General features: G+C 39.9%; 1 pseudogene; it reads right to left on the bottom strand.

Moving 5' to 3' along the window:
- Positions 1 to 1132: 1132 nt before the first annotated feature.
- LOC148026420 (uncharacterized) overlaps positions 1133 to 22866 on the bottom strand; it is a 39963-nt pseudogene continuing 18229 nt past the window's right edge.

The raw sequence follows: 22866 nt of genomic DNA, 5'->3' as shown, positions 1-22866 counted from the left end.
CAAAAGACATACCTGTATCATGATTTGAAGAGACATTAGGGCCAATGACCTCCTTAGCTTTCATTGTTCCATTATCTCTTGTACCATCATTTGTGATTTTGTTACCTTTATGTACACATAATAAACCAAAGTTTAGAAACATAAGAGACATTTGTAAAACATCAAAACACGCATTTGTAAAACATCAAAACATCAAAACACGCATACCTTTTTTGCCCTGTTCTTTACACCATCTGATAGTAAATTGAGCAGGTGAAAATAAGGAATTCATTGTTTATACTTTTATGGGCTCACCAACTTCTTCTTCTAGTTTGAAGCATCTTACAAACTTCCTGTTGAACAATGCGCGAGGGAGACGAGGAACGGAGGAAGAGAGAAGAGAAGAGAGACACGAGACACCAGAAGTGGAACCCCAGAAGTGCATCAAGTGAGCACACATTAGCTGCAACATCAGCTCCTTAGCTAGAATAGATAAAACATCAAGTAGAATAAACATAAGCTTGAACAGACGAATCAACTGAAAATAGACAAACAACAACTGGAAACAATGAAACATCAGCTAGAACAACTCAACAGCTAGAATAATAATGAAACATCAGCTGGAACATCTCAACAGCTGGAATAAGAATGAAATGAAATATCATCCCATCAGCTCGAAACATTTCTTATAAACAAAGCGTGGAATAATTTCAACGCATTAGCTGTAATATAGATGAAATGATATGAAATGTAGCATGAAGAGCCAAAAATCAGCTGGAAGAAAGAAACATTTAGAATAATCAAATGATGAACAAAATACCGACAATCATCAGCAAGATCTCATCAGTTTTCTTACTGTTGCTCAGAGCCCAAGCAAACATCTCAGCAATCTGCTTTTGGGACTCTAGGAACATCTTTGTACGCCTAGCCTCTAGATCATCACGAAATCGCTCAGACTCTCTCTACATATGCAGTTTCATCTCTTCTAATATGAGAAAGCGCTCCCCCAAAGTGTGGATCACGGAGACCAATCTAAGAAAGCGCTCCCCCAAAGTGTTGTCAACTAGGGGCTGTTAATGCCTCAAGCTGGACTTTGAAGAAGTCCTATGGTTGAGGAATCTGTCCATCTTGAAAGCCTTCGCGGCCTCATAGTCTATACTATGGCTGCGCTTCTTGTGGAGAGATGTGTAAAAAGTATCATGATCATCCAGAGACCGGTTGCGATACCAGCATTATCACTTATGGGACCATATGCATCTATGGCTAGACAGGTGGCAATGGTACAAAGCATTCCAAGAGCTGCAACTGTGATCCCGTACATGGTTGCTAGGGTATGGATGACATAGATAGCAACATCAATAGCAAATATTGGAACAATTACAGACTTGTAGCCAAGTGCCAAACCAAAGATGACATTGGTAGCAACTCCTGTCCTACAAGAATCAGCAACATCCTCGACTGGTCTGTATGTATTGTTGGTGAAATACTCTGTAACATAGCCAATTACCAACCCTGCCCAAAGCCCTACTCCAACGCAAAAAAATAGTTTCCAGTTTTGAACCATCTTTGCACCACCGTTAGGATCATATATATAAAACATGGATGGTAGTGCCAGTCAACAAACAAAAGCTGCACCGAATGTCATTAAGATGGTGGATATCAGCAAGTGTCTCTTCAGTGTAGATTCAATATCCCTTAGATTTGAGATCTCGAACACATCAGTTGCGAACAAGGTTGTGATGAGGCACACCACAATGCCCATAGAGCTAATGAGTAGGGGGAAGCACATAGCAGTGAAGTCATGATTTGTGCCAAATGATGACATGGAAGCCACAACAAGAGCTGCGCAAGAAGCTTCAGCAAAGGAGCCAAACAAATCTGAACCCATTCCAGCAATATCTTCCACATTATCACCCACATTGTCAGCAATGATCGTTGGATTTTGCGGATCGTCCTCTAGGATATTCCTTTCTACTTTTCCAACAATATCTGCTCCAACATCCGCAGTTTTGGTATAGATTCCACCTCCAACCCTTTCAAATAGAGCCACGGATGAGCATCCAAGCCCATAGCCAGTGATGGCCTCAAAAAGGCCCTCCCAATCATCCTTGTAATAAAGTTGTAACAATTTTATAGTGATGTATAAAACTATGAGGCCATTAGCAACAAGTAAGAAACCCATCACCGAACCTGATTGGAAGGCGATTTTGAATACTTGCCTATCCCTTTTCTGGCTTCCAAAGTTGTGTGAGCTTTCGCATATGTTGCGATCATCATGCCCAAAAATCCCGACACTATGGACGTCAAAGCTCCCAATATAAATGCAGTTGTAGTGAAAATCGATGTAAAGAGAGCTGGGGCACATTCCTGCTTTGGATCGTATCTGCAAGGCTGGGGCTTAGTACTGAACCCCTTCACAGATCCCAGGAACAAGAAAATGACAGCAGCAAATATGCCCATGAAATAAACCAAAAACTTGTACACTGTCAGCAAAAAGGATGTGGTTCCTATGGATATGGCTTGCTGAATTTCAGCGCATTTCCTAATAGCTGCTGCATCTGATTCCTCATCTAATCTATCCTCTTCGTCACAGTTTGATGATCCATTGACGATGTTGTGACTGTGGGTGTCGTTGTTGTCTGATGATCCACAACAAGACAAATAATGAAATGATATTTAAATTATTTGCTCATGGAACCATATTGTATCATACTTACTAATGGGGATAAAAAGATGCATCAAAAGCATGATAAGATTCCTCCTTTCCCTATCATATCTTCTTTTAATGTTTTGTATAAAAACCCTCAACCCATAACCCAGAAGGATTTCTACTAAAAGAACAAGAAACTTCCATTCCACTTACCTTGGAGCCTTCAAATTTGCTGAGTTATCAACTTGAACATGTCTAGCAATAGAAGATACCAAATTGAAGTTATCCTACAAATTATGCAGATCATCATCAACAATCATGCCTCTTGATCCACCCATGTTGTTGGGCTGGAGCACATGCTCTTGACCAGTGCTGCCTAGGCTTGATCTGCTAAGTAGCATGGATGTCCATGGCCAATTTAAGGATATGCTAATCATACCACCTGACCTTGAAATATCAGCTTGATTCACTTGATTCATGATATGGCCAGGTTGATCAGATGGATCAGAATCCTTTGTAGTCATGTTGGCCTTAATCTCGAGGAGGTTGCTGATGTTCAGGATATCTTGACCAAATTTGCCATGATTATCGCATGAAGTGACCAAATTCTTCATGATCTCTCTATTCCTGCAGCCTACAAATCAAATGTTAAGATGGAATATAGTCAATCACAAGAAGTTTTTTTGACATAATTTTCCCATGTGGAAAAGGGAACTGTTTTCCCTTGGTTTCCCCTAATAGTGTTCAATAACATGAGCTTCTGCTTGGGAGCTCCTCTCTCAGCCAACCATCACAACCTGCTGATCTAGGGGCTGCTGCAGCCTATTCATTGCCCTCCACCTACTACTGATGACAGTCTACATGTGGTTCTATCTACTAGTTTTTCTCCTAATTCATCATCCGCACCTCAACTATTACTATTTGAGATCTTTCAAGTCAGCTACAACCAACATGACCTGTCGAGCTGTTGCATTTCCACTCCAAGCCTGTTGACCACTTATTGTGGACTGCCATGTAGCATCTCAATTGCTGCATTTCAGATCTGCCCTGCTTCATCTGCAAATTACATCACTTCATGATCCATGTTTTGCTGTTTTAGTACTTCATCATCAATCTCCTTCAAGCTTCTTCAAGATTTTCATTATTTCTATATCTAACTCCATGAGTCATCTAAAATACAAAAAACAATATGTCTTTGCTATGGTCTTGGCAGAGTTACACTTCCTCTCATGATTTAAAGAGCATCTGATATTATTGAGATGCTATTTGTAAAGCCTTTAAGCAACAAGTGGCCAATTAGCCTAATTTAAAGTCTTTATTTAAAAAGGGATCCATTTCTTGCTAATGTGCAACAAGTGCAGCATTGTACCTTGAACTACAATGGTAAAAAAAACTAGTCAACTCTTTCAGAGATATCTTCTTTCTAGCTTGAGCAGAATCAAGTTTCATTTGCCAACTGTAGAATTCCTTACCTGAGGCGCTCCATCACACCATTCAATAATCCCACGAGCAATCACATTTCCCTACATGCAGAAAAATCAGCCTATTAGCAACATCCTAATAGTGATAAGACATGTACAATTTATTGATTTGACCTATGCTTAAAAGCCACAAACCCAGATGGAAATAACATGAAGTATAGCAAGGGCAGCATTGTATGATTCTCCTAACCTACATGGGAGAGGCAAACTATATTGTACCCATCCTGAAGCTCTGGCCCATTTGATTTAACACACCTCAAACAGCTCTATTGATAGGCAATAACCACTTGAGGATTCAGAAATATTTGGGCTGATCCATTCAACATAAATGTCCCTAATCTCATCAGTTGGTTAGCTAATCTTGGTGATCTCCAAATCAGTTCAGTTGATTAACGAGCGTCATAAGTCACAGTCTTCATTAACACCTTAAATCTCTTTACATTCACATGCAGCATAACATATTAAAGTGAACAAACTGCTTGTACCTTTGAGGTTAACCAGGGCCTTTCTCACACTTCTCTCACAATCGGCACAGTCCATTCGGACTAGAAGCTCCACCATTTGCACGAGAAATTATACCCCACAAGTTAGTTAACAAAATACTGCTAAGGCACAGAGTAAAACCGCTTCAGGAGCTACACTACATTCTTGCAAAGTTAAGATGTTGAATTGGAAAGGTAAGCAAATGCATCATTAATCTCTGCCCATTCCAAGTACATATTCATTCAAATGACAAGATTAAACTCTGTGTAAAGGAATGATCTCACTTCCTTGTAAGGATTAGAGCCATCTTCTTTTTGCAGCTGAGGCCAAAGCTAAGCCTAGCACACTGGGCTACAATAATGCAGCAGCTGAGGCCAAAGCTAAGCCTAGCTTTGCATCTCTTTCATTTGATGTTGAAGCTGCTATTCTAGCTGTAACAATAGTAACAGACAAGGCTGCTTGCAATCGAGCATTTTTTGTTATGAATTTCTGTTTTCTTCGGCCTTTGAACTAGTTTTTGAATGATGCAGTTTTGACCAGATTTCGCAGGCACTCCAAATGCTTCTCCAACCATGATTTTAGATGGAAGCAACTACCCGCTTTCATGAAAACAAATGGTTGTTCTCGTCTCATCCACAGCCAAGTCTTTAGCTCCTCAAGCCTTCTTGGAGTAGAATGACAGCTTCCAGGACTGTACCTAGTATAAGCAAAATATGAATGATTTCTTTAGGAATCAAAGGAGACAAATCAGATGGAGCATGGCATTTATCCAATGCGAAGCTCGGTGACAGCTGAGAACTGTGTGACACTGAAATTTGGTTGATTTGATTGAGCTCATGGAGTGGAGTACAATCAAGTTTTTGTGAGTTGATCAATTGGGATGAGGATGTGCAGCCCTCAACAGTTGATGTGCTCTATGAACGTGCCAAGAAATCATGCATTCCATTCTGGGATGCAAATCCAGGCATGTTGAAGGGTGATCTTTCATACTCCCAAAAGGAAGAGGGATCATCAAGATCACATAGGCCATCTGGAGCATATGATACATTGAAATTCATGGTACTATCTTTTTTGCAAGAGATTTCACAGTAGGGTACTGAGATCTGTAGTCGCCCTGCTGTAGATGTGCACTGCACAGAGAGCTGCTGCTAGAGGCAGAGAGGCGAGGGTAGGGGCAAGGGCAGAGGAAGAAAAAGACGGCCATGGCCATGCATATCATCATCTTCATCAAGCCGATCACGTCCCTGCTCCCTTCATACTGCCCCCTCCCTATCGCCCCTATAGTGATGCCTCAATCGCCCTGCACGAGGTCCCTACCATCGACCTCTCGCCCTTGCTGTGCCAACAAATAGAAGGCAAGAACACCCATTCGGGCCCCTGCTTCTGCCTCAGAATGGCTTCCCTAGGTGCCTTATCACCTTCTCTTACAGCTTCGGAAGGGGGAACTCCTGCGGGAATCACCACCATCGGTGCCATTACCATTGTTTCCAGTGCCGCCATCTCCCCTAGATGTAGCAGAGAAGCATCACAGCAGGGCTTACCATGAGGTGGTGCTAGCTAGGAGTGTCTGAGGAACGTCTCTGCTTGGACGTTGATGCCGTCTCGCTGGGATGGACAGCACCTGTCGATCTCCTCTCTGGAGAAATACATCTCGGTGCTGCTGGATGTGCCGGCGCTAGAGCTACTGCTGCTACCAAGGGGATGATCTGATTGGCACAACACAGCAGGGATCTCGGAAGGTGTGACCGCTGGGGAAAGCCATCAGCATCTGTCATGCTGCTGATGCTGAGGCTGCCGCCTGCGGACCCGGAAGCGAGCAAGAAAACACTTAAAAAGCACCCTTCAGGAAGCTTTCTTGATCCACGACAATGCTTTCAATTCGAGCAGTTCAGGATTACGGCTCACAGGTATAGTGCGAAGCAATTGAGGATGGAATATCTTTTGGTTGGCGTAGTCCAAATCAACCACAACATGTCGATTTGTCAGAAACCCAACCTGAGGAGTCCCTGTCCTACTCTGTACTATGGCTCCAAGTGTACCAAATGTCTCCTGACCTGCAACCTGTGAAATTCACCAGAGAGAGAAACGTATCAGAATTTTCAAACTAGTAATGATGCAATAATTATTTACATATATTGCAACTAAAAATCTGCCAATCTTCACATCTACAGTGTAAAAAACACCATCAGTTGTTTAATTGATATATGATGAAGCATGTACACACTCTCAACATTTCTCAAAGTTTATGGAAAGGAGGGGAAAAATGTGTGGAAAACATCTAATGACACCAAAAACATAGAAACATATGAGATGGTCATTTCTATTTTCTATACACAAATATGGACATCATCATGCTGCAATTGAGTATATCGGTAAACAAAATGATGATAGATTCGAGAGTGATGCCCCTCGAATATCAATGTAGACATATCAATCTGCCACTAAACTGTACACTATCATAATGCATCAAATGCCCTCATTTGATATGCTAGTTTATACAACTCAATTAAATAAAAAATACTAAACAGTTTGTTAGATCAATATAAGACATCAATCTTGATTACATAAAAGGGCCTACAGTTGAATTTAAAACCTCCCCAATCAGAGCTATGGTTTGAAAGTTATGCCCATTTTTGTGCACTAGGGTCACTCTAGACAGGGTGCAGATCGCCGCTCCAAGATAGGCATAGTAATTCCATTCCAAAAAATTCTAATAATTTTCTATCACAAAGGTTAATAGCTCATCTCCAAGAGGACTTTGTCCCCTCCCACTTGAGCCAAAAATCTCATCAATCAGAGTTCCCTATAAAAAGTTACGCCCCTTTTACTGACAGCAAGTCCTGTGGATTGCATCCAGATGGTTGGCTAGAAAGGCAAAAGCAAGGCCCAAGAGGAACTCTAGAGGGAGATTTGAGACTCCTGAACTTCCGGTGCCTGGTGAGTGTTGCATTTTCTAGTGCTTGAGGCCGCTCTCGTGTCATGTAGTGCTTATGGGCAGTTAATTAGATTCAAACGGCTCTAATCCGATGATTTCTACATGGGAGATTCTGATCCCGTGATTTCTACAAATTCATCAATAGCCTTGTCTTCTATGATTTTACTAGGCTGGGAATCTAGAGAGCTATGCGGTGTATGATGATCCATAAAACCACCTCTTAGACTAGAAGTTGGTCAAAAACCAATATGAGAATGTCAACAAGCAATTCGCTACACCTATGAAGTTCTATTTTCTTAGCATAAGACTTTAGTATGGCCATGTAATTATATGCCCTTCTCAATTGCTCATATGCTACCATAAGCTCCAAAATAGTGGGGAAAGGCCCTACCCACATGTAGCCAACAAACCATACTCTATATAACATAAAAGCTTTCTCAAACCACTTCATAAACTATATGAAGTTTACCACCTAGTATTGAGAGAGGAAAGATATGGTCTAAATTTTCAAACACAATTCAATGCATGATTGGAGCAAACATACTCACTAAAAAAATTTAGTAGACCACCCCTAAGCAAGAAAGTACCTGGCAATCACAACCTGGTTACAAGTTGTCTTCATTTGCAAAAAACTGCAAGTTGAATGTCATCTCTCTTCATTCAAGTAGTTGTTGTGGTTTGCGTTCATAAATGGAGCCAATGATCTCTTTCTTTACCTCTTTCAAGTAGACCAACAAAACCACCACTTTTGATGCCTGTAGACATTTGACTACAAAACTTGTCCTTGTAAGAATCAACTCAATTTTGCATCTCTCAAATTTGATCCACTACTAAAAAAAACATGTTGAAGAAAAGGACAAGAACGATTCTTAAAAGAAACATGTTGACAAATTAAAACTAGTTAGAAGTGAAAGGAACTTACATAGCACATAATGCAAAGTATATGTGTCCAAAAGTAGAATCTTGACCAGCTCCTTTGAGCTTTTCCAATGAAGCTTTTCGCAACTCATCCTGGGGAGATCCTGATCCCGTGATTTCTATAGATTCATCAACAACCTTGCCTTCTACGATGCTATCTTTTATATCAAGCTTGAGTCATTTTGTCATCCTTTTGCTGCATCTTTAGCAGATGCAAACACCTGATGTTCAAGGCAATCCCTTAAAACATTGCAACTCAATAACAATAGTACAAAATTGAAGGAACCATGACAAACATAATGGCCATGTTCTATAGTAGCTCACAGACCTCTCATTTATCAGGAGGATTCACCAATAGCTTTTCATTTATTAGAAAAAAAAGTTCCAATCAGTACCTGAGTTGGACTTGGTATTGTTAATGGACTGGCAATTGTTGCTCCTATTACATTACCATCTAGCCCTGCTAGTTGTTATGCAAGTGTCTCCTTTATTAGTCAAAAGGAAACATCTAGAAAGACCTATACTAACCTAGAAATCCAACAAAAAATATGGTATATATATGAATCTAATGTCAGCTAAGTAAATCCAATGTCATCAAATTAACAACATACTAATGCAACAAGAAACATGGTATATATATGAATCTAAAACCATTTAAAATTTCATCACAAAAGTCAGAATAGACTTAGAGAGGAAAAGAGTGCTTACCATTATAAGCTTACTTTTGTTTTGTCGTATTGAATATGTCATTCGAACAATATAATACAGCATCCCTTGCATCCAAACCTCCAAATAGGTTGTAAAACAATCATGCAAGCCCCTTTTCTAGGCCAAAAAAAGGATCATTTCAGATTGTAAATCACTTGCTCTCCAAATGCGAATACAATGCTTCTAGCTTCATTGTGTCTCTGCTCATTGTATCCACCAATTACTAGATAACCAAAGACTAAATCTTCTTTGGTTCTGCATTTAGATATGCTAGCTAAAAAACATGGCTGTTCAAAGCAAATGCTTTACTCAACCATGCCTACATCAAACCCAATTCTAGTTTCAAATGTGAGAGCAACCATGCTGAAACAATAAAAGCAAACTGTACAACATGTGCACAATAACATGAGAATTACTAAGCATGACTTTTGTATGAAGTGTATATCTCAATTAAACCAACATTAATAGGTTGGAGAGCATGGTGCGAAATCTGGACTATGAAGCATTTATAAAATGACCAATGTAGACCTCAGCACACTCATCTTGCACACTGAAGATTCTAAGTTTTCTAAACTCAGAACCTGTAGTCACCATGCTAGTTGTGACTTGTAAGTGAAGGTCTCCATGTTGTGCAACAACAACTTCCAAGTATTTCAGCTGCATTTTTCAACTGGTCTGCTAGAGTTTATAGTTGGTGTAAATCTGCCAGCCACAAGCTTTTTCAAAATGAAAGCAAAGACAATCAAGTTGCATGAGAATATAATTCAGCATATCAATAAAGTCAATGAGCATGTATCATCCCTTCCATTTCAAGGATCTATTGATGCAGAGTGCCATTGCTAGACATCATCGCTCTCATTTTGTGATGATATGCAAGCCCCATTTTTAGCATGTGAATGACACCTGGTCATATACATAAGGCTCCATCTAGTCTTAAGGCAAGAGATACCATGGAATGAAATGTAATCAAAATGGAAAACACTGCTCTCAAGAACATGTGCCTATGATGATACAAGCTCAATATACCTTGGTAATGGTAGGAGCGGTATGAAGCAGCCTCCATTTCTCGAGTAGACCCAACATCTTCTTGTCACAGCACGGACATGCATACATTATCCCTTTGCAGCTAAGTAGCATGTTGTTTCGCTAGGTGTGCCTGCACATGGTTAAGAGTGTTGCAGTTTTAATAAAATTCTTAAAAATTGTAAAATTCATAGATTGATGTGCTCTGTAAAGCAAAGATATGGTAGTGTTGAGGTATGGTGAGCGAGCAAGAGAAAGAGATGACAGCCACATTCCTGACCATATAACCCAATTAATAATTTCCAAGCTCAATATGTAGATGTGACCAATCTCGAATTATGTGAACCTTTATGATACCTCAACTAGGCAAAAGGACAATGAGATTGTAAACAATGCATGACATTTTGAAAAAAATCCCTTGACCAGGCAGTGACACCAAACCTCACAATAATGATCGATCCCTAAATCTATTGTGAATCGCAAAACAATTACAGTTGAGCAAGCTATGTACTAGAGAAAAAATGCAGATTCAAGGTTTGACTCACCTACCCAGATAGTGGCTCGATCACAGATTAGCGTCTCCAGCAAAGGACATATAAAGGCCCAGGTATGTAGCAGGGAGGCACGCAAATGGAGCTCGAATATTTTGCATGACACATAGAGATCGACACTCGCATATGCTGTCACTAGCAAATCTTCCAGATGATGATGCCGTCTTTCTTGGAACAACACGCGCTATTGAATATGTCTCTGTCATCCTTGCATCCTCCACTTTCAAGGACTATGTAGTAGATGTCATCGATGATGCTCTAGATTTCCTTCACAGAGGCCTTAATCTAGTGCAAGAAGCACATGAAAAAGAAATCTCAAATGGAGAAGCAACCACCGCGCACCGGCTTGTCCTGAACCAATACTTGTATTCCTGATTCTGCCCTCTTCAAAAAAAAAAAGATGCTTCTTTGTGTTTTTTTCTATTGTCCTTGCTAATTTCAGCACTATGCTTCTACCAATGCACGATATGGCACAAATCCTTCAAGCTGTGAATATGGACTACAAGCCCTCTACAATACATATTACTTTCTCTATTGTGTATTATGGAGATGTCATATGTGTTGGGCGAAATGATGATGATGAGGCTACTTATCTGAGTGCCAAATAATTTATTTGTGCAATAGAAGCCATAACATCTCAAGCAAGTGCAATTCTTCCATTAGTAGTGTCCAAACTAGTAATATAAGGTAGCCTATTTTGGTTCAAATTTTCTTTCCAATCAAAAGCACCCTCAATCCAAGATTCCTCTTGAATAGTGGCTTTCTGTTTGTGAAGATCCATAGCTTGCCACGTGACTTTAGATGCATTGGTACCACTCCATTTGGCCTAGAACAACCCTCTTCTACTTGCAGATTAATCATTCAAACTTGTCCTAGTTTTGATGGCTACAACCCTACTTGCTTTTTGCATGAAATTACTACCACAACACTTTATAAACCAAATGGAATCAATTTCTATCTTCAAACTTTATGGAGGTGGTTGAGATCAATCATGGTGGTGCAGGTTCAAGCTCCCGGGTGAGTGATTCTTTGCCTAGATGCGCTCTAGACCTCTATTATAGGGTTCTTACAAGGATTTGAGGTCCAACAAGTCAAGGGGGACTAATTACAATCTTGAGGGACAAACATAATGATATATTTTATCTTTCATGCGATGATCAATGAAGGGACATATTTGGTGAATGTGATGCAAGTTTGAATCATGTCACATCTAGAGAGCCATCAACTCAAGGGGAATTAGTATGATGAAATTAAAATCATGCATGATATGAACATCCTATAAAGAGGTTTTTCTCTCATGTTTTTGTTTGTCAAAAATTTTTGGGATTATTTTGCAACTTTCACCAACATCTGACACAACCTTACATCTTCCAATTGGCACACCACAACTCAAGTGTGAGCAATTGTTGGGAAATTTCTAAGGCAATTATCTTGATTCCATTGTAACTCAAGAGACTCCTCAACATTCAGATTCCGTTGTATTTTGATTTCTTTCCCAATTTTTGGGCCATTTCTAAGTCAATAATCTTGACTATAATAGCTTTAGCTATTAGGATATCCCAAGATGTTGGGCCTATCCACCACAAACCTACTAAAGTATGGTAGGTTGCCACCCAAATCTTTATAATGATAGCCCATAGTTGTTGTGCATCCAACCTCTTAAGTAGTTGAAACACCAAGGAATATGTTCCCTCTTTTGGTTTCATTAATCCAAGTCATTTTGACCTCTCAACTATTCAAAACTCCCATGCTACAACATGCCATCGATATTTGTTTCCTTCATGTTCAAGTTAGTCTCCATATTAAAAGCCATCCTGGTAGACCTACATATTTGAATTTTAAGTTGTCCATACTTGCATTGTCACCCCTCACGCCAATCTCAGGAGCTAGGTGCCTCATTTCTTGAAGAAGTTTTGAACCTCCACATTATGTGCCTCAAAAGAGCATCCCTCTTCTTATATTCCCACATTACAAATGCATAGTTGTTGTGCATCCAACCTCTTAAGTAGTTGAAACACCAAGGAAATAATGATAGCCCATAGTTGTTGTGCATACAACCTCTTAAGAAGTTGAAACACCAAGGAATATGTTCCCTCTTTTGGTTTCATTAATCTAAGTCCTTCTTTTGACCTCTCAACACTTAAAAACTCCCATGCTACAACATTCCATCGATATTTGTTTCCTTCATGTTTGATTTAGTCTCCACTTTCAAAGCCATCCTGGCAGACCTTTATTTGAATTTTAAGTTGTCCATACAAATGGCAAGAGGTTGACAAATTGCTGAAGGTTCAAATAAGAAATATACACCTCAGCTATCTATATCAGTAAAAACATGCAAAAAATTGATTGTTGAATATATTGTATGCAAATCAAGAGCAACTATACTGACAAAATTGCCCACCTCTCATGTCCTTTCTTCCTAGAAAATTAAATTGGATCTGAGAGCACATAATCTACCTTCAATAACCACCAATACCTTTCATGGCTTCATTAGCACATGAAACTCGATGGGATCCATTTTCATCTCCTAACACTATAATATTGAAGCAATTGAGGCACACTTTAGAAACTGCATAGGCACAAGTCGTCCAAAAGCTCACATGCCATAACTAGAATCAAACTCTATTTCTATTTCACACGCATCCATTTTCTCTCTCTGTGATGTATTTTGATTGGTGTAATTCAATTTTATCTGTGGTATCTTTGATAACTATATTGCATGAGATGTATTCTCATCACCATATTGGGATTGTACTTTTGTTACTTGTAAGTTGCATTTAAAGATTTTAGCTCCCACAAGCCAACAACTGTGATTTATGAATAGACTTGGAATGGTGCTTTGTCTAATCTTGGATAGATGTACTAGGTTATGAATAGACTTGGAATGGCACTTTGTTGGTTAGACATACTAGGTTATGGATGTAAAGAGCCAAAGCTGACTTGTGAACCTCATCACCTCGAGGAACATTGTTGGCTTAGGAAGGTTTCATAAATGCCCAAATGAACAAACACCTTAGAATGCATAAACCAAAAGAAATGAAAGGCGGATCAAACATGATTTGGGTGCTCCTGATTTCAAATTTGTCTGGATGCTTGCATGCATTTGATTGGTGGCAATGGCTAGCCACTCCTTTTTGTGTACTATAGAAAACTATCCACTCACTTGTCAAATTTAGCAACACTATGATAGTTCTATCCCCCATTGAATATTTGCAACCTCAATTAACAGGTTTGTTGCACACATTTGTCCCCAAATGAATATGAAATGACCCTTAGTTATTCTAGAGTATTGATCCAAATGGAAAATACTTTTGTCTTAATTTGTATGGTTAGGTCCCTTACAAATTACATGGATGTAGCTCAAAATGGATGTTTTCTAACATGGTCACTCTAGAATGAGTTGTGATAAAGAAGTAAAAGTGGATTTCTTGTCTATGGCTAGGGCCCCACCCAAGCTTATAATGCCACCCTCAAATTCATTTGGAGAATTGTTCTATAAGAATTACTACCAGCCAAGGCATCACAATGGGCTGTTGAATTATGTTGCTTTGTATTTTTTATTTTTCTTTTTTATGGTTTTAATAGTCATAGAGTGTAACTCCTCCTCTCTAGGGACCTCTAAAAGTTAGTCCATAAGGGGCCTTACTAGGAGATCCCAGGGTCTTTGAATTATCTAGAGTATACAACATATGTGTCCTGCTATTTTAAGAAATACTAAAGGAAGATTACGACTCTTGGACACTTGTTATCACTATGGCACTCAAAGGCAAGTGCCATCTTGCTCATTTAAAGAAGTTATACAAATACCAACATTTTCTCCTAACAAGAGTAATAGGATATCTCAAAAAATTTGCATCATTTCAACCATCTAGTCATTAGTTGAAACACTATAACTATTCAAAATCTTGATGGTTTCTCATCCAAGGCTCATAGGGTGCTAAACTAAGATTATGTTTACATTGGCATGTCCAAGCTTGCAAGGGTGAGTATTTTACTATTGTTCTTAAATTAACCATGATTTGTAGACCAATTCATGCAAGGAGTGCACGGAAACCTATAAGGTTTTCAATCCAAACATTGCCATGTGTGTCATTATTCAATATCCTATGTCTGCATGAAATATTAAAACATGTGCATTAAATGGTTACATCATCCAAAAAAGTTAGAGAAAAGAGAGTAATATTGCACAAAATAGGTATGTAACTACTTGGTTTGAGGCCTCCTTTTTCTACAACATGGTGGTCATTTCCAACATTTAGTGCTAGGATAAACAAGCCCACGACTATATTTAGATATGGCATTTTGACTAAAAGTGAAGAGGCTTGCATGTGTGTGTATCTATGTGCATGTGTATGCATGTGCACACATGTTCATGTGTGTATGTGTGCATGCATACATGCAAACACTTGTGCATGCAACATGTTCATATGTGTGTGTGGGGGGGTTAGAAAATCTAGGTTCACCTCCATATGGTTACTTTCAATTTCATTAATTTTTATATTGTGTTTACGAGCTAGATTAAAGCTTGAATTTCTTATAATTTCCTATACATAGAATTTTGAGAGAAGGTAGAAAATTCTCTATGTACTTAAAGTTCCCTACTATTACAATTAGGAAGTGGCATTCTTATATAATTCTTTTATATAGGGAATTTTGAGAGAACATAGGAAATCTTCATAGTGACCTATGTTTCCCTACAAGGAGAAGTAAGGAATTACGTTCATGTATACTCTTATATAGGGAATTTTAAAAGAAGGTAGGAAATAGTCTATATTGACCTTTAATTCACTACTATTAGATGTGGGGAATCTCATTCCCTAGTTTTATATAGGGAATACATGCATACGCACATAGGAAAAATTGCAACATTTCCTACATTTTACAAGATTTCCTATATAGGGATTGATTAAAAGTCCCTTGTGTATACCCTCTATATTTTAGCCCTGCGATAGACCTTTAACCTTACACACTCCGACAACGCTATCCAGAGTGACCTCAAACTAGGCTCGACAAACTTGTGTTTGTACAAGAAAACCATCTTCTTATGCCATGTTTTCAGACCAAGGGTCTCCTCCTACAGCCTAGCAAAACAACAACCTTCTAGGAAATAGGTTCAGCACTCCAACCAATTTTGTGTTGTGTTTTTGCACTTGGCTAGTAGGCTTCTCACTGGGCACCACCTTAGCAGTTTGGGCAGCACACTTTGTGGGCGGCCTATTTTTTTAGATAGATGGATTATCTTTATTTTTACATTTCACATTGGGTTAGTCTTTCCAGACCTAGGCAGCACCTCAGTAGTTTGGGCGGGCTCTCTATCATGCTAGCAATAGGACAAATTTGCATTTATTGCAAGGACTCCATTTCGAGGCACTCCTAGTTCTTGACCAACCCGGCGACATTTATAGGTTGAAGACTTGTTTCCCTTTGCATTTACTGCTCCATCTCTCTGCTCAGCATTGTATGTTTCTTTTGGTATGGGATACTCCCCATCTACCTTGCCCAAGTCGGCTTTCTTTTGTGTCATGGCCTGAAGGACTCAGATTACTCCGAGGATGCCTCTTATTGGTTGCTTTCACTCCAGTGGCAGCATCTTATTTACTTTCTTTCAAGTACTTAATTAAAGGACATAAATGGCCGATGTGTATGCTTTGCGGGATTGTGTGGTTCGAGATGATTCAGACCGACCACCATCCTATCACTTTTTCCTGCTATATTCTTCAGGGGCTTCCAATCCCTGATTGGCATTGATGGCATCTTCTGAGCAAGTGCCAATCCTACCCTCTCTACCCCCATCCAATGAGTTGGATGGTATGAACTTGTGAGAGTGCACAACACAAAGAGGAAAGTGATCATGGAGAGGAGGAGACAAAGAGAGAATGCAAAAGAGAGAAAGAACAATGTGACTACAATGGTTGAAGGTACAAGGCTACAACAATCAGCCCCAGACCCAACACACATCAATGGGACAAGCTTCTCTCAAATTAGAGTCTTCAGGCTACGAGAAGTAAGAAGACTGGTGTAGAACACATCATATGTCAATGTTGTAACTTCAAATCGAGAGATAATTGATGCCCAAATTTCTATATCCAAAAGAGAGATGCCAATATCTTCCCAACCTCTGTGGTGGTGCTGATACATCTAACATGCATGAGCACAAAACTTGCAAAACTCAAAAAGAGAAAGAAGCAAGCTCTGGCATTCAACCGATCCCATACAGTTGTTGAATCTACGGCCACACCATCATGGGGATTTACAGTAGGTTGGGATACTGACAAAGACAATGCAAATAATGTCAAGGGTAAATAGATCATAGAATATACAAGAGAGACATTGATACAGGTTACAAAAGATATCGACATTCACGATGCAAAGAAATATGGCCTAACCAAATTAAGTGGATTAATGATGTGGATCTTTGATATTGACATATTCCATGTGATATACAAGTTATTTAAAATCAAAGGGGTTGTCTTGCATGTATGTATACCTTATTGGTCGACTATCTAGTGGATGCTTAACCCAGGGGGGCGATATGGCTATAGGAGACTATGATGGACAGGCAGGGCTGAACTAAAGATGTTTAAAATTCTTTTAATTGGGAGAGGATTATTGGTGACTGATGCATCTAGAATGGCCTTTTATACCTTGGGAAGGGTCCTACAAAGTTTGGTTGACATCTAAGTTCACATGTAGGAGATACAGAATCGAAAAGGTCGATGTTTGGCTGGGACTGCATGCAGTAATGAACAGTTACAGGTTGCGCATAAAATTTTAGGGGCTGAAATCTTCACAATTTGGTCCAAGTGTCTTAGAAAAGTTGTGTATTGCACTGGGGCTACATTTTTTCTTTTTAAAGCTTGGTAATCCGAGTTATGGTTCAAGAGATATGAGTAGTTTTCTATAGGGTGGTCCTATAGGACAATTTTTTGGACAGGATAATATTGAATCAGATGGATGTAAAGTATTGCATGTGACATATGCTTTGACAGAGATGTTTGAGACTGAGATGAGGGTACCAAGGATAGGAAAGAGGATCATGATATGCAGGCATTCAACTGATCCCATACAGCTGTTTAATCTATGGCCACACCATCATAGGGATTTGCAGTAGGTTGGGATACTGAGAAAGACAATGCAGATAATGTCAAGGGTAAATAGATCATAGAAGATACAAGAGAGACATTGATACTGGTTACAGAGGATATTACCAGTGGGGATGCAAAGAAATATGGCCTAAGAAAATTAAGTGGATTAATGACATAAATATTTGATATTGACATATTTCATGTGATATACAAGTTATTTAAAGTCAAAGGGGATGTCTTCCATGTATGTATACCTTATTGGTCGACTATCCAGTGGATGTGTAACCCAGGAGGGCATTATGGCTATAGGAAACTACAATGGGCAGGCATGGCTGAACTGAAGATGTTTAAAACTATTTTAATTGGGAGAGGATTATTGGTGACCAATGCATCTGGAATGGCCTCTTATACCTTGGGAAGGGTCCTACAAAGTTTAGTTGACATCTGAGCTCATATACAGGAGATATAGAGTTGGGAAGGTCGATGTTTGGCTGATGTTTGGCTGGGACTGTATGCTGTAATGAACAATTGCACATTGCGCAGAAAATTTTAGAGGCTGAAATCTTCACAATTTGGTCGAGGTGTCCTCAGAAAAGTTGTAGATTGCCAGTGGGCTACATTTTTTCTTTTTAAAGCTTAGTAATCTGAGTTATGGTTCAAGAGATATGAGCAGTTTTCTGCAAGGTGGTCCTATAGGACAGTTTTTTGGACATGATAATATTGAATTTGATGGATGTAAAGTATTGCATGTGACATGCTTTGACAGAGATGCTTGATACTGAGATGAGGGTACCAAGGATAGAAAAGAGGATCAAGATATGTAGGTATTCAACTGATCCCATACAGCTATTGAATCTGCAGCCACACCATCATGGGGATTTACAATAGGTTGGGATATTGACAAAGACAATGCAAATAATGTCAAGGGTAAATAGATCATAGAAGATACAAGAGAGACATTGATATTGGTTATAGAGGATATCACCATTCGGGATGCAAAGAAATACGGCCTAAGAAAATTAAGTGGATTAATGACATGGATATTTGATATGGACATATTTCATGTGATATACAAGTTATTTAAAGTCAAAGGGGATTTCTTCCATGTATGTATACCTTATTGGTCGACTATCCAGTGGATGTTTGAGCCAGGAGGGCGATATGGCTAGAGGAGACTGCAATGGACAGGCAGGGCTGAATTGAAGATGTTTAAAACTATTTTAATTGGGAGAGGATTATTGGTGACCAATGCATCTGGAATGACCTCTTATACCTTGGGAAGGGTCCTACAAAGTTTAGTTGACATCTGAGTTCATATGTAGGAGATATAGAGTCGGGAAGGTCGATGTTTGGCTGGGATTGCATGTTGTAATGAACAATTGCAAGTTGCGTAGAAAATTTTAGGGGATGAAATCTTCACAATTTGGTCCATGTGTCTTCAGAAAAGTTGTAGATTGCCAGTGGGAGCTACATTTTTTCTTTTTAAATCTTGGTAATCCAAGTTATGGTTCAAGAGATACAAGCAGTTTTCTGCAGGGTAGTCCTATAGGATAGTTTTCTAGATAGGATAAGATTGAATATGATGGATGTAAAGTATTGCATGTGACATATGCTTTGATAGAGATGTTTGAGACTGAGATGAGGGTACCAAGGATAGGAAAGAGGATCGGGATATGTAGGTATTCAACAGATCCCATACAACTGTTGAATCTGTAGCCACACCATCATGGCGATTTATAGTAGGTTGGGATACTGACAAAGACAATGCAAATAATGTCAAGGTTAAATAGATCATAGAAGATACAAGAGAGACATTGATACTGGTTATAGAGGATATCACCATTCGGGATGCAAAGAAATACGACCTAAGAAAATTAAGTGGATTAATGACATGGATAATGGATATTGACATATTTCATGTGATATACAAGTAATTTAAAGTCAAAGGGGATGTCTTGCATGTATGTATATCTTATTGGTTGACTATTCAGTGGATATTTAACCCAAGAGGGCGATATGGCTATAAGAGACTGTAATGGACAGACAAGGGTGAATTGAAGATGTTTAAAACTATTTTAATTGGGAGAGGATTATTGGTGATCGATGAATCCAGAATGGTCTTTTATACCTTGGGAAGGGTCCTTCAAAGTTTGGTTGACAACTAAGTTCATATATAGGAGATATAGAGTTGAGAAGGTGGATGTCTAGCTGGGACTGCATGCTATAATGAACAATTGCACATTGCACAGAAAATTTTAGGTGCTGAAATCTTCACAATTTGGTCCAGGTGTCTTTAGAAAAGTTGTAGATTACCAATGGGCTACATTTTTTCTTTTTAAAGCTTGGTAATCCGAGTTATGGTTCAAGAGATACGAGCAATTTTCTGCAGGGTGGTCCTATAGGACAATTTTCTGGACATGATAAGATTGAATTTGATGGATGTAAAGTATTGCATGTGGCATATGCTTTGACAAAGATGTTTGAGACTAAGATGAGGGTACCACGAATAGGAAAGAGGATCAGGATATGCAAGAGAAGAGATGCAGAAGACGCTGTTAACCGTCAGACGAACAAGGTGGAAAATTTGGAAAAGCTAAAGCAAAAGACAAAGGCCAAGGCAAAGTGAAACGGAAGATGAAGGTATGCCAAGAAAAATCTAGAAACACAAGAAGCGCAAAAAAGTCCTAAATAAGGAAAAAAGGTGCACAAAGAAAAGCGCAAGTCAATACTTTTGTAAAAGGGCACAAGTGCATCATGATTTAATTTGAGGAGCACCGGGCTCTCACTCGTGCAATTTGTAAATGTAGACGGGTGGTGGAAAGGAATCTAGGAAGATAGAAGGACAATGGGAAAAAGGGCCTAGGCCAAGGCCGGCCATGTAGAAAAGGGGATAAGGCCCAAAAGGGATTTAGGGTTTTGTATATAAAGTTGAAAAGTGAATGAGAAGCTCATTCTTGTGTATTGCCAAAAGTGGCTCTCTTCTTCTTCTTCTTCTTCTTTCTTCTTCTTCTTCTTCTTGCTTGCTTGAGCTTGTGCTTGAGGGAGAGAGTGTGAGAATGTGAGGGAGTGAGTGTGTGAGGGTGAGGGACCGAGGAGGATAAGCTCTCCATCTTCTCCTCTCTTCTTCTCTTCTCTTCTCTTCTCTTGTCTTGCTCGCGGCAATGAAGCTTAGAGCTTGGAGCTTGAGGATGGAGCTTGCTTGAAGCTTGCACTTGGATCATGGAGCTATTGGAGTGCACGGGAGAGGAGATAACTCGATCGGCACAGAGGTAGCCATTAGTGCTTGGCTTGGAACGCTTGAAACAATAAGCGGTCCGTGGGTCTTGGCAGTTGAGCATGAGCTTCCACATTTTGGTTTCATTGCTGTGACCAACGAATTCAAGCCTTGATCACTTGCATGCTTCGAATCAAGCATCAAAGTAAGGGTTTTCCCCGAACCGGTGCTTGAGGTAGATAGGTAGGAAGCAAGGGAGTTTGAAGAGGTATTTGATCTCCTTAGCAAGTAGGTTTTTGGTTTTTTGGATTTGGAAAAGCATGTTGGAGTAGGGTAATTATTTGCTTTGTGATTTGGGTGCATTAGGGTAGGAAAAAACAAAGAAAAAAAAGAAAAACAAGTATCGGGGTTTCTGCTGTCATAACAGGGCATGAGGGTTTGATTCGGTTGCTGATTTGAATTTTGGAGTTTATTGGCTATTCTAGGTATATACAACTCTTCCCCTCCATCCATAGCTTTGATCTGGAGGTGTGTGTGATAGGCCATGACCTGAATCATGTGATTCAAGCGATTTATTGTTGCACCAGCCAGAGTTGCACCGCGTTTGGCTAGTCCAAGTGACGATGATTCTGGGATGAGTCCCAAAATCGGCCCTCAGCCCACTACCACTCGGACCACCTGACTCGGGCCACTCAACTCAGATGCATCGAAATTCGGCCCTCGGCCCACTCAACTCGGACACCCATCGCTCGGCCCGTCCGAATTGACCATTCGGACCAACTTTGAAATTCGGCCCTCCACCCTACCAACTCAGCCCAACCCCACAAACAAGTTGACATTTGGCCCGGTCGAATTTACCATTCAGCCCTCGGCCCACTTGACTCGATCCTCGGCCCACTCGGCCACTGGACTCTCAGACAACCACACTCGGACTGGCCGAATTTGACATTCGAACCAGTTACATTCGGTGCTTTCTCATTCAGCCCTTGGCCCTTGGATGAGCCGAATCGAGCATTCGACCCCTGCAATTTGGACCTGTTGGACCAAATTTGGATTTGTCCAAAATTTAACCTGTAGACCCTAAAACTGACCGAGAGACCATATAGAGCCGAAACCATATCATAGATCTATCACTCGGCTGAAATTTAGAGCAAGTAGTTCAAAGTCAGTCCTTCAAAGCACGCATGGAATTTATTGTAATGGCCCTGCGGGCCGGGGGGGATTGCCCCCCCTCCCCAGGGACCCTCGCAAAGGGGGCTCTACCCCCTCCACACCTCCCCCAAGTAGGTTGGAGAGAAAATGCGCGCCGTGACAGGTCCTCCAAATTAGACCCTAGTGTAGCAATGGCTCTACACGAGCATGGATTCTCACTTACAAAAGAGCAACCAAAAGCCCATACCCGAACAGAGACAAATAAAGACTCTAGAACCTCAATGAGCCAATCTAGCCAACAAGGGCAAAAAGGCCACACTGCAAAAACACATAGGTGTTGCATTTGGACTGCATCTAGTCAAAGTGGAAAGCAACAACATCAAGCTACAACAGTGAAAATGACTAGATATAACAATCCTGACAATAGATGCTCCTTGAATAGCACTACACTAATGATCCAAGACATCAATGGAGAATCCACATCTAGTCGTGTAGTTGGGGACTCAAGGGCATTTGTCAGAAGGCTTAAATTTACAAGCCAAGAAGATGAAGACATAGTACCACCTGCTTATCTTAGGGTCAAACTCACCACGAAAAGAGAACATACTATCGATGCTCTGATTGATGAAGTAGCAGATTTTAATATCTTGACCTATGAATCATGGACCCTACCAGGCCAACCAAAGC

The sequence above is a fragment of the Lygodium microphyllum genome, chromosome 13, assembly GCF_053477565.2.
Source record: "Lygodium microphyllum isolate KBCC chromosome 13, Lygodium_microphyllum_v1.1.10, whole genome shotgun sequence".
NCBI lineage: Eukaryota > Viridiplantae > Streptophyta > Polypodiopsida > Schizaeales > Lygodiaceae > Lygodium > Lygodium microphyllum.
The sequence above is the reverse complement of the archived record's forward strand: the minus strand, read 5'-3'. Positions and strand labels throughout refer to the sequence as shown.